Here is a 13,203-nt window from a genome sequence, read left to right on the forward strand (position 1 = left end):
TGCAACATTCGAGCAGTCGAGTCCGCGTCGGACAAGCAGACGACATTAATCATCGATTTACGTGTTGCTGGGAGGTCCTTCGATATTTTTGGCCTTGTCTCGCGAGAGCTTAATCGCGCATTTATTGCAGTGAGATTAAGAAAATAAATATTATAGTTCTCTTACACAGCGACGCGTAATCAAGTTGGCATTTTGATTGAAATTTCTGCCCCCGAGGTTGACAGAACCGGTGGAGATTGTGAATTTCGAAGTAAACGCTTAAGGGCTCCCCGTATATGCAGCTGTTGTTAGAGAGTAGAAATCACTTTCAACGTGGCTATCTCGCTACCTTTGTTATTCTTTTCCAGCGGCGTCCTTTAATGAAAAGGCAAAGTTATTGTAACGCGGTATCTAATTTCGTTTAATCGTATATTATTACAAAGGGATATGCTATTCGCGGAAATTTGCGAGCAGAGCGGCAAAAGCCGGTGGAAGTGAGACTGGTGCTAGATGATGATGCAGCGTGGACATAAGCCCGTTGGCATTTTATTTCGCGATTATCTGCAGATTGTTAATTGAAAAAATGATAACGAAAAAAAAAAAACCAACCGCAGCTTCTCTCAACGCGGCGCGATTAATCGTTCGATAACTAATACGTAAATAATGAGAAATCGAGAGTCCGGATTGCCTTGGTACCTTTTTTCTCTCGATCCTGTTCCCATTCCAGCCGTCGTAATTTTGTACCTTGGAATTAACTCTCTTCATGATTCGACGCGCCGAAAGGGCAAAGTTTAAGTGTAAAGGCGGCTACACACTGAACATACTTTCGGCGAAGTGTGTGAGATTTACACGAACAATCATTATTTGTTCGTTTCCGGCCGGATGTCGGTAAACATGCCGGAATTAAAGGACAATAAAGCCTCGTGTAGTAGATTGTGGAAAGCGTTTGTGCAACCACTTCAGTTTAGTTCAGCGGAGTTTCGTTTACAGTTGGTTCGTACATGGTAGGATTATATTTGCACTATGATAGTTTCAGTTTCACAACTTTTGCTCGAGTGAAGTAGGTATTCAGTTGTTCTTCGCTTTTTGATGTACAAAAATACTGTGTTTATCATACATTTATTAACGATAAATTTAATAATATGTAATAGACTGGAGCAACGAAATATCACGTGTCAAAACAAATTATTTATCAATTTTTATATTTTTTATATTTTTAATAATTTTACGAAAATTTATTGGACGATAAAATTTTTATTGGATGTGTGTGACATATAAGTATTATTTAGATTACGCTTCAATAAAATATAAATATTGTCTAAGTTGTGTGTAAGATACGTTTGAATATATTTTCACTCTAGACGATATTTGCTGAATAGAATGCATTTAGTGTGAAATCGCCTTAAGTCGATCGAAATGGCATGCTCGCCTTTGAATAAAGGCGTCACAACGAGACAGGCCACAATACTGAAATCATAACTAATGGTTCGATGGAGGCGTGATTATTCCCGCCTAAGCTATCGTCTTGATTTATTTATTTGATTTCGTTTTAGTGGTTTGCCGTCGGGATGGAACGTTTCGTAATTCAGTTGAGGACGCATTTGTGTGTGTGTGTGTGTGTGTGTGTGTGTGTGTGTGTGTGTGTGTGTGTGTGTGTGTGTGTGTGTGTGTGTGTGTGTGTGTGTGTGTGTGTGTGTGTGTGTGTGTGCGCGCGCGCGCGTAGCAATTGTGACTCGTACCAAAAAATTTTATAATACGAATCACGAGAAAGAGAGAGCGTCATCAGAATCGATATCAACGGTGGTTTTTATAAAATATAGAATGTATCGATCGATCTGGATCATACACGAGAGAATAAATAATCTATTAGCTATTAATTTGTGATTAATAATAAATCGCAAGGTAGAAAACAAATTTACAGCGAAGTAATTTTGTATAGATATTATCAGATGTTTCAGCTTTATATTTGCATTAATATTTATCTTTAAAGATTGTTACGTTATTTAAAAATTGTTACACGGGTAATTAATTAAAATAATTATATACATTAATTTTTTCATATATGCGCATCTTTTCATTGTTTTCTGCATCGGATTTTATTAAATGTAATTGTTCTTGCAATTTATATCTCTTGTAGACATATATTGATGGGCTAATTATAAAATATTTTCACATTTTAAGATGTGTACGTATCAGTGCAAAATTATAGCTTCTTCTAATTTTTCTCATATAATTTATACTATTTTCTATTAAGGCGAGTTCGAATTGTTCGAGAATGATTAATGACATCATAATCCTGTCTTAAGTCGTAATTCATATACAAATACATTTGCAATCGAATATAAGTTCAGAAAAATCGAATTTAATCACTTTTGAAACGATTTAAATTTATCTCTATTAAAAATGCTATTATGTGCGAATAAATAATTTTTTGCTGTCTTTCTTTAAAAAAAATTATACACATGGAAATATTAATATCAATTTAATTTGACATTATATCATATTATTGATATCTTCTAATATTATGATTTATTTATATATGTATAAAAGATAACATCTTAGAATTTAAATAATCCACTGAACGTAAGAGAGTATTAACCAGAATTCCATAAAATAATTACACTGTGTAATGTACAATAGAGACTGTTAACGCGAGTTTTTGACCTTGCGAACATTGGCACGATACGAGGTTTCCCACGGGAAAGCAAAGAGCCAAGAGTACCGTCGTCGGATCGTCAGCTCTTAGAGATTTCTAGAGTGCTCAGCGAGAGATCCCCGCGGGGCTGACGCGCGATCCGCCCCGCCATAAAGCCGCTATGTAAATTCACTTTCCAACATCGGGATCGCGAGTTGTGTTTCGCAATTAATGCGGAATGCACTTGACACGCGCGGATTGGTCGTCTATCTAGTTACAGCGAAGGCCGAAGCCCCGAAGTGATCGTGACGATGATGCTGGAGAAGGGAAGGGATTCGCGATCTCTCGTGTCGCGCGCCTCCCGATTTCGATGTGTCGTAAAATTGCGAAGGAAAGAGAGAGCTTGGGCCCGGGACCCCATTCGTTTCTTCCAAGCCGCCTACGTACGCAAGAGAGAATCCCAATTTGGTCATCCAATATATACTCTATTCTATACCGTTAATCATGTATGCGCGAACTGTAGAGCGCCTAGCGCGGCCACGAGAGCCGTGGTACGCTTGCTAAAGAGTTAATTGGCACATCGATCCACGTACCAACGACGGTAATGACGGCGCTGTCGAGAGTAGTCGTTAAAAAGAGAATCGATCGCAGGTACTTCAGCTGTATTTTAGTCTACGCTTACATCGACACGCAATGTCGATTTTTTCGTTAGAATTTCTTCGCATCACCCGGGAATATAATTATCTTGATTTATTATTTTTTTATTCTCTCTCTTGTTTGTTGCAGTAAATCGGATATATTGAAACTATTAGCTGCATTCTCATGTCTCATAATCGTCATAAAATTATAAATAGCTTGTACAGTTTTATATTTTTAGAAACGCTATAATTTTGAGAGAAATGTATAACATATAAAATTTTAATATATCTCCTTTTTTATAATTTAGAAAGATTAACATAGATTAACGTTTTTTAAAGCTAAATGTATGTAAATTGAATTTTATTATTTTATTACATTTTTTTATTCTTATTTATATTTATTTATGATTTTCTCTTACGATCTTTTATATTAAAGTTGTAAAAACAATAAGTAGTACAACGTAGCGTGACATCTATTTATAAAAGTATAATTCGCTTTCGCAATTTTATTGTGTGCGCGTGTGTACTCGGTCTTTTTATTTATCGCAGAATCTCATAAAGCAGTGCAGTGCTATAAAGAAGATATATAGCAAGTCTTTTTCAATTTAATGTTGGAATTTCTCAGTGTTCTATGCGCAATATCTTCTACTTTAAGATTAAACGAAGAAGAATTACTAGTATAACATAGAAGCACACTCAACGTAACTGCTTCAAAATTGAGAACTTGAACTTTTTTTTATCTATGTTTCTTAATTGCAATAACTATACTTCTAATGTCAAAAATAATACGTTTATGTATGGATAAATTAAATTAATTCATTATTTTTATATACCTAATAATTTAACAAATAAATAATACAATTAAATGTGCTATATTATTTAAATGAGGGACAGCTTTTAGAAACTTCTCTAATAGAGCTTTTCGATGAAAATCGAAGTCGGTTAATTGAATAAAATTTATTATAAAAACAATATAAATAATAATTATTATACATAATTTTATATATATATATATATATATATATATATACACGATAGTTATTCATTGAATAGTTATTATTAATTTTTGAAGAAATATTCTTTATAATTTGTAATACTGCGTGCTCCTCATAATATATCGTTGCTATTAAGGGCGATAATCACATGCTAATTACCAAAGATGCCGTTGCACCTGCGTATCTCGACGCAAAAATACAGAAGATCTATTCTTATGCACGTGCGTTTCGTGCCCTGAATCCGTATTTCGTGCGAAAACCGGTTTATTTTTCGATCGGTGACGCCGATAAATCGCCCAACTCGATTCGCCCGCGGCGAGATCTACTTAAGGATATCTGTCGCGCGCGGACCTTTCAATTTATAATCGGTAGCGTCTATATATCCGTGCGCCTGGGCGCATTATGCAATTCCGAAGCGGTGCATCGTGTCGTGCTGCTCTGGCTACACAAGAGCGCGATTAATCATCCACCGATTTCATTCGGGGGCATCTCCTCCGTCTAGAGTCAGCTTCTTGCGGAAGCTTTACGACTTCTCTTCTCGCGCCTCCCACGGCGAAATTATCGTGCCCCTCGTATACATTAATTTCGCGGCGCCAAATGACGTCTCTCCGCGACCGACAATGCTGCAAAGTTGTTCTGGAAAAAGCGTTGCAAACGCATTCTCGTCGGACGTGATCGACTGTTTTTTCTCACCTCCCTGTCTCAAAATAACATTTGATATATTGAGCATTTTGAGAAACGCTTGCGAAATTGATTATTATTCTTATATGTGTTGCGCGTTAATTACTTTTTTCGAATTATATTTTTCTAACCGGCTGAACGTTTATGACTTATTACTGCTTATTACTGATTTAGAATTTGATTGCAGCAGGTTTCAGTATTCATTTTCATAAAGCGAGATGGACAAAAATGTTGTTGATTGGCGTCGTAAAAAATTATATCGTCATAAAATATTGGTGTAATGTAGAATATATAATTAATGTTTTTCAAAAATACTTTATTATAGGTACAAGCTGTAAGCATCCGATTTCTATTGCTCATGCTATTTTAGACATACATAATTCTTTTAATTAATTCTCTTGGCCATTGATAAAATTTGTTGAATCCGTTTAATCCTACGTCCACCTAAAATCCGAGAATTTCACTTATTTATGAAGCGCAAGAAACGATGTGCTTGGATTACAACGTGAGAGCTGAAAATGTTTAATTTCCAGCTCGGTAAACTGTGTTGGAATTCGTAGGACGGGATTAACTTTCGCCGTAAACCATTTTCCATCGTGCGGACTTTCACTATCGTCGGGTCGTCCTTAAAATACGTGCATGTCGGTCGGAGAGTTGCAATCGGGCATAAACACGGCTACTCGGTCATCTGCTCGGCTCACCGACCAATTTATACGAGCGAGATTAATTTCAAGAGCTCGTTTTCTGAGAGATGCATGCGCGCGGCGAGAAATAAAATTTAATTACGCGGCGCAGGCAAGTATCGGACATGCGGAGATTGGGAGGGAATTGTGTGTGAGGGATTTTACATATACAGGGTGTTCCGTTTAATATTAAAATATCTCTGAAAATCCAAGTTTATTTTTAGACATGTAAATATATGCATAAATTTTTAACGGTAAATTTTAACATAAAATTGCGATAAAAATACTCTCGACATGCATTTAATTCCAGACAAAAAAATATCGAGTTAATGTGTATGTTGTACTTCTTTTTTTCCATAATAATTATTCTGTAATTTTTTACATCTTTTTTAATCTTTACATTCTATTTATTATTTTATAGAAATATTTTATATTACACACGAATATGAACAAATGTTATTTTTAAGCATATAATTCCTTATTGGCTTAGAAACCCGTAATCTTGTATCAATGCACAACAATTTTCGTAAGCATATCAATTAGCCTTGTATAGTGATTAAAAAGCTTTTTAAATTTTCAAAATGTCTCCTATTTTTCGTAATTTGCTGATTCTCATTAAATGTGAGAAAAAATACTAATCGTAGAGACACTAACTTTGATTACGCGTCAAAGTATAATGTTGAAAAGATTCATAAAAGTGATACAAGAATTTTGAAAAGATCTTATTTATGTAAAAAAATGTATGTAGTAAAATTTGTCGCACAAATATGTTTGCGTTTCTCGAATATATATAACGAATGAGCGCAATATTCTAAAAGTGACATTACAATCGCTTCTATCGCAAAAAGATACATTAACATACGTGGACTACTTAATTCAAGATAAACGGCAGACCAGATTCGATCAATCGCGCGTTATTTTCGCGAAGCAAGTTACTGATTGGACGACCTATCATTAAACTCGGGTACTTGATACACGTATGTACGTTCGTCGATTATACTCCGTCTCCGTGAGAACGTGGAAAAGAAGACGATTTAGCGAGAGCGGCGCAGTGGGATGTTTTCCTGGATAGATACACGTTGCTAGATTATCCCCGGCTTGTGACGGTTACGAGAGAACGGAGAGAAGGCACTCCTCCTTCGTTCACTTTCTCTCTCTCTTCCTCTCTTGTAGGTGGTAGTCATGGACCGACGCCGCGCCGGCGAGATAAGGCATCCGTAATTGACCATAACTCAAGGAAATGAAGCGGCGAACGGTACCGTGCATCTATATTCCGCCTGGGCTCGGACGTTAGGCGAGTTAACCTTCGGCCCCTGAGTGGCATCGCCGATGTTGCAGGATGCATCATCCTGCATCTCAGCCCCCGCCTCCCTCCCTTTCTTACGATGCGTTTCTTCGAGTTTCGTTCTTAGCGGATACAAAATCGCGGCTCGATCCTTGATGCGGACAATCCATGTCCATAAAGAAATATTCTCACACATCGGTTACTCTTATCAATGTTTTGAATATATGCTAATTGATACCGGTTCTGATCAGGATCATAAACTAGGTAGGTAAACTCGTAAGAAAGCTCATGCAAAAAAAAGAAATATGAGGAGAAACTTGCACTGACAGCGCAGTCTCGAGACTCTCTCATGGTGTAAGAATGACTTTGCGCAACACCGCCTATAGCCGCCTGCGAGACTCTTGTAATATATAATCTCACCAATATCAGCGCAAGATAAAGCTGTTGACGAGCGTTTCCGCACTCACAATTGCATTCATTAACATTACACGGCGTTTCTTCGTCAAATCTACGATTCGTCACATCTTTACGTCGCGTCGGTGCCCTTAGAGTTGCCTGGATTCTTCTTTTCTCACAATGCGACAAGACAATGCGAAAATATGCATTCGACTAAACGCAGACTAATATCTTTCTCTCTCTCTTTCTATGAGTGCTTCCACTGTGAATACGTATAGGATCGTTCAGGTCGCACGCTATTCCGCGAATAACACATAGTCCGTGATAAAGTCATTAACGAAGATTTGCGTATTCCCGCGAGAAGTTACGACCGTTTCGTCGTATTTTACTTATATCATTTTCCGCTCATCGCGCAGTAAAATATGCGAAAGTATGTATATACCAGCCTTTGAATATATAACCTTGGTGAGCAACATATAACTTCTTCTGTAAATGAATGGTAAGACGAGTTAATCGGTTTTCACAAATTAAAGGAGAGATGAAATATTTTTAAAATACTCTATTAATAATCATGATATATTTTTGCTTTCTTCTCAATTCATTTTATTTTGACATTTTTTAAAATTTGATATTGAGATTTATTATGTTTTTTTCTTTCATGAAAACATATTTAGTTGAACTTTTTATAAATATTCTATTTTTTAAATCAAGGTTGTAGATATAATTTATAATTATCTGATTTCTGTTTGTTCACATGCTATTCTAATCATAAATATTTAAAATAATTCCCGTTGACTAACCATTGATAAAATCTATCGATGAAAAGTAAATTTATTAAAGTTCGAATTTCAGATTTATTTTTCTATAATTTTAAAAAGTCTGAATTCATAATAGATATGTCGGTCCCACTATATTTTATAAATATGAAATTATCATATTATGAAAATTATTGCACAAGCAATTTATTGCACATTAGAATTAATTTGATATATGTAACATAATAAGTAAGTACGAAGAATTATTTCGATTCAGTTTAGAATTTTGATTTTTATAACTGTATAAGGATTAATTCATCGAGATTAGGAAAAAATGATTTAATTCTGTGTCAAATAATAAAGAATTAATTTTATAAATTAAACATTTTCTAGTCTGTTAAAATTAAAATTTAATTTTAAAAGTTTAAACAAATCCATTAAAATTGAAGTATTAAATTCTTCTTTTCCTTGAGTTGAAATACTCTCAGTTTTGCATAATTCGAGATAGATGAGTTAAATTCATCCCATTAGTTTCGCCATCAACGACGATGGTAAGATCCAAGAAATAGATTTTATGTCTCGACGCCTCGGAATGATTTAATGTCGTTATTAATTTTATTACTGAACTTTTCCTGCGATTTATAGATTTCCGCTCGCGGATATTAACGGACTCTAGGCTTTCAGTCTGTCGGCGGTGAATCTCGTAATAATTTCACAGAATCTTATGCGCGTAAAGAAATGCGACGAGTAGCGGAAGGTGGGTTGCATTGGAATGCTTAAAGTTTTCGCAAGTCGTTACCACGTGCGTTCTATCGATATCCTCGACAAACAGGAAATTTACATTTTGTATTTTTATACGTTTTATGGGTAATAACACGTACTTTCATTAACTTAACATTTTTATTACAAGAAATTATATTAAAAGATATAGCACAATTAAGTATATTAACTTGCTCTAATTTCGAAATAATTTCTTCTATGAATTAACAGAAAATTGATATTAAAGATGAAGATGCTGATTTAATATTATTGGCTGGCACCTTCATTTTTTTAAGAAATATTTATAGCAACTAGACAACACAAGCGCGCGCTGTGCGCGCGCCATTTCATTTAAAGATTTAATTTAATTTAATTTAATTATGCGATAATGGGGATGTATATAATATGATGAAAATATTAAAATAATAATATGTTCTGAATAATATATTATAATATCTTTTATCCGCGATTAATATTTTTTGGCAAAAATCAGTTTATAATTGTCAAAAATATTTATCGAATTTTAAATATTATAACATCCCTTTTTAAAAAAGGCATGTTAATTGTAAGTCGATTCTCGCAAGTATTGTTGCATTTTTTCCGCGATGCTGATTGACTGTTTCGATTCGCATTGTGCGTTGTGCGTTATATTCATATCATCGAGAGGCTGTCATCGCAAGGGTTAGTAGTTTAACAGTTTGTTCAAAATAAAATTGAATAAAATAATGTGTTTTAAATAATATGTTATAATACTTTAAACTCGATTAATATTTTTGATAGTTATCAGCTGATTTCTGTCAAAAAATATTAATCGCGGATAAGGTGTATTATAACATATTATTTAGAACATATTGCAATTTTAATATTTTTAACATATTATTTTAAAATTTAATTAGCAAATTAACGCTTTAATCAGCTGATTTCTGTCAAGAAATATTAATAAAGCGTTACTTAGCTAATTAAATTTTTAAATAATAATATGTTAAAAATATTAAAATAGTAATATATTGTAAATAATATGTTATAATACTTTATCAGCGATTAATATTTTTCGACAGAAATCAGCTGATAACTGTCAAAAATATTAATCGAGTTTAAAGTATTATATAACCTATTATTTAATACATATTATATTATTTTAATTTTTATAACATTATTTAAAAAATTAATTAGTAAATTAACGCTTTAATCAGCTGACGCTTTAATCATATATGTCATGTAGAGCTTCAATTAATTTTTTTTCAGTAGTAATATAAGACATTAATCAGACGTTGTGATTGCTCGGTAGATACACTGACAAATTATCCAAATTAATTATTATACAACAAATTAATTATTTTTTACAATAATCAAGCTTCAAATACACAAGACATCTCGAAAACATTTCTATGAATACGAGAGAGAAAATATTATTGCGGAGAAAGAGACATTCTCTTTCTCAATGTCTCTTAATCAGCTCATTTTTCTGTCAAAAAATATTAATAAAATTTGTTAATTAAATATTCTAGCTTACCTATTTATATTTATATTGTGTATGTTATAATTTGCTAATTAAATTTTAAAATAATAATATGGTAAAAGTTATAAAATAGTAATATGTTGTAAATAATATGTTATAATACCTTATTCTCGATTAATATTTTTTCTTTCTAAAGCTATATCTTTTTGAACGAATCTCCTTCGAGTTTTAAATTAATTATTAATATTATAAGTCATGTACATACATAGTATCGCGCGCGCGTTATAGAGTGAAGTTGCCGATGTTTGTAGCCTCGGCCATTACCGAAACGCCGCGAGTATCAGGCAGTTCGACCTTCATCCCGCTGTGATTAATTAGTAAGCATAATCGTTAGAAATGATTTCTAACCTTTGTATTGTAATATTTATCAATCGCATATCATAATTTCAACGTTAATATGTAGTCGTAATTATGCGATATACGCATATTTCGCGAAAAATTGGATGCAAAATCTCTTGCCGACATAACCCAACTTAATCTGTTTTCGCGCGCGCGAATGTGTTACGATCCGTGGATATATCTATCGTTAATTCTAGCTTACATATTTATATTGTGCATGTTGTAATGCGAAATAATAAGATTATTCTAATATATGTATGTATTTTATTTGTTACAGATAGCATTGCGATACACAGTGTGATTCACGCGTCGTGTCGGGAGTGCCGTGTAAAGTATCGGTGAGTGAGAAATTGTTTATTTTATAATATTTCTATAGCGGTAATGGGGGTATATATCATATGTTGAAAATATTAAAATAGTAACATATGTTTCAAATAATATGTTATAATATCTTATCCGCGATTAATATTTTTTGACAAAAATCAGCTCTGATAATTGTCAAAAATATTAATCGAATTTAAAATATTATAATATCCCTTTCTAAAAAAGGCATGTTAAGTCGATTCTTGCAAGTATTGGTGGATCTTTTCCGATGCTGATTAACTGTTTCGATTCGCATTGTGCGTTATATTCGTAGCATCGAGAGGCTGTCATCGCGAGGGTTAGTAGTGTAACAGTTTGTTCAAAATAAAATAAAATAAAATAATATGTTTTAAATAATATGTTATAGTATACTTTAAACTCGATTAATATTTTTGATAGTTATCAGTTGATTTCTGTCAAAAAATATTAATCGCGGATAAGACATTATAACAATATATTGAGAGAATCGACTTTGCATGCACTTTTTAGGAATCGCAAACAAAAGGAAAACAAATTTATTTGAATTGTTATTTATTTGATTAAAGATTTTGCAAATAGATCCCAAATGGATGAAATTTTGTGTATAGATGTAATACAGAATATTATAATTATATAACAATAAAATAGTCAAAAATAAAAAAATTAATAATATAAATTTTTGTTTCTTATTAAATTAACCGCAAAACATATCGTAAATATGTACGTTTGAAATGTTTTTGATTATTTTAAATTTATTTCGTGAACAATAAATTCGGGATTATATAAAGCAATAAAGTGGGATTAGCATTTAATTAGTACTTAATTATATATTTGACTTTGATTCTCATGATGGGAGTGCCTGATTAAAGGAGGTTGCGAACAATCCGACTCGCGCGATTCATTCGAATATGGATGCACGTTACATGCCTCTCTTTAGCCAAAGTTCTCATATTAAATTACCTATATTAATATCAAACGTGGGAGAGAAGTACCGTTAATCTACGCTGAAGCATTCGCTCTCTAGATGCATCGCGACAAGTCTTCGTCTCTCTGTTGAATTTCTCACGGCGCGCGATATCACAGGCTTAAGTTGAAATGTGCCTCTTCGTCATTCATTTAGTCAAGTATTAAGATAATGAGGAATATTTGTAATTCACAGCATGCAGGACACCGTTATTTATCAATGCTCGGATCGCACTTGCGAGGTATAATTTCTAATGCAGATGAGCCCGTTCGAGTTTTCATGTATATAAGATGCCTCTTTAACTTTAATCGCGATGCAATAATGATATTTATTTTTAATTTAGTACAGTAATATTTTTCATACTTATTGAATGTGAATCAAAATAATAGCTTTACTTAGTACATATGTATAAATATTTTCTATAATACATATGTATAAATATTTTTAAAATCTTATTATCGGTGGATTAATTAAGTTAAAGTGCTTTGAGCTTCTTTTACTTTTTTTTAAAATGACGCAGCTTGCAACGGCTGTACATGAATAGATATTTCCATAGCGTTAGCTAAAGAGATTATTTTCAGTGTTGTCGCTCTCGCGATCGATTTATTCAACCGCAAACAGAGACGCGTTAGTGACAACGGAGCCGGACTCGCGGCTTCGCGACATGCGTCACATTGTTCGTCCTACGTAGCACTTAATCTTCCTTCACCCTTACAAATACTATGCGCTGTCCCTTCAAGACACGTCTGGTCTGCTGGCAGTTCAGATTTACATTCTCCACTTGAGCGATTACTGACGTTTGCGTTATCCTGTCCATATATAATACTTATGTAAATATTATGTTTTTTTTTTCGCGCGAATTAAAAAAAAGATTCCATCCCTCTCTCGTAATATCATATCAATAAACAAGATGTATGAGTGTCCGGTTTTTTTTGCGTGATCGCGCGATAAAGAATATACAGAATATACAGAAGAGAATACATGTATATCGAAATTTCCTTCAGAAAATTTACTTCTCTCGAGATAGCATCGAATATGCATATGTAACTTACATGATGCGGTGCAAATTTATCACCGATGAAATAAGAGACGGCTATCTATTGTTAGCGACAATGGAATAAATGACGTTTCTCTCAGGGATGCAAGCGGAGGGCTATAAATATCAGCCGACGGCATTCCCGATGTTGCAATCTGCCCGCAGAGTGTTCCATTCCGCTTTCGAATCTAAATTGC

The 13,203-nt window shown here is 33.6% G+C and overlaps 1 long non-coding RNA gene across 1 annotated transcript in view; it reads left to right on the forward strand.

The window, feature by feature from the left end:
• LOC145936648 (uncharacterized) overlaps positions 1-13,203 on the forward strand; it is a 203,161-nt gene that overhangs the window by 105,571 nt on the left and 84,387 nt on the right. Inside the window, exon 7 of the long non-coding RNA XR_014425421.1 lies at positions 10,942-11,002. This is a non-coding gene — a long non-coding RNA (uncharacterized LOC145936648). The remainder of the gene's footprint in view (positions 1-10,941; positions 11,003-13,203) is intronic.

Source organism: Prenolepis imparis, unplaced genomic scaffold, assembly GCF_030444845.1.
Source record: "Prenolepis imparis isolate NDT839.2.m4 unplaced genomic scaffold, iyPreImpa1.0 SCAF_5, whole genome shotgun sequence".
NCBI classification, from domain to species: Eukaryota; Metazoa; Arthropoda; class Insecta; order Hymenoptera; family Formicidae; genus Prenolepis; species Prenolepis imparis.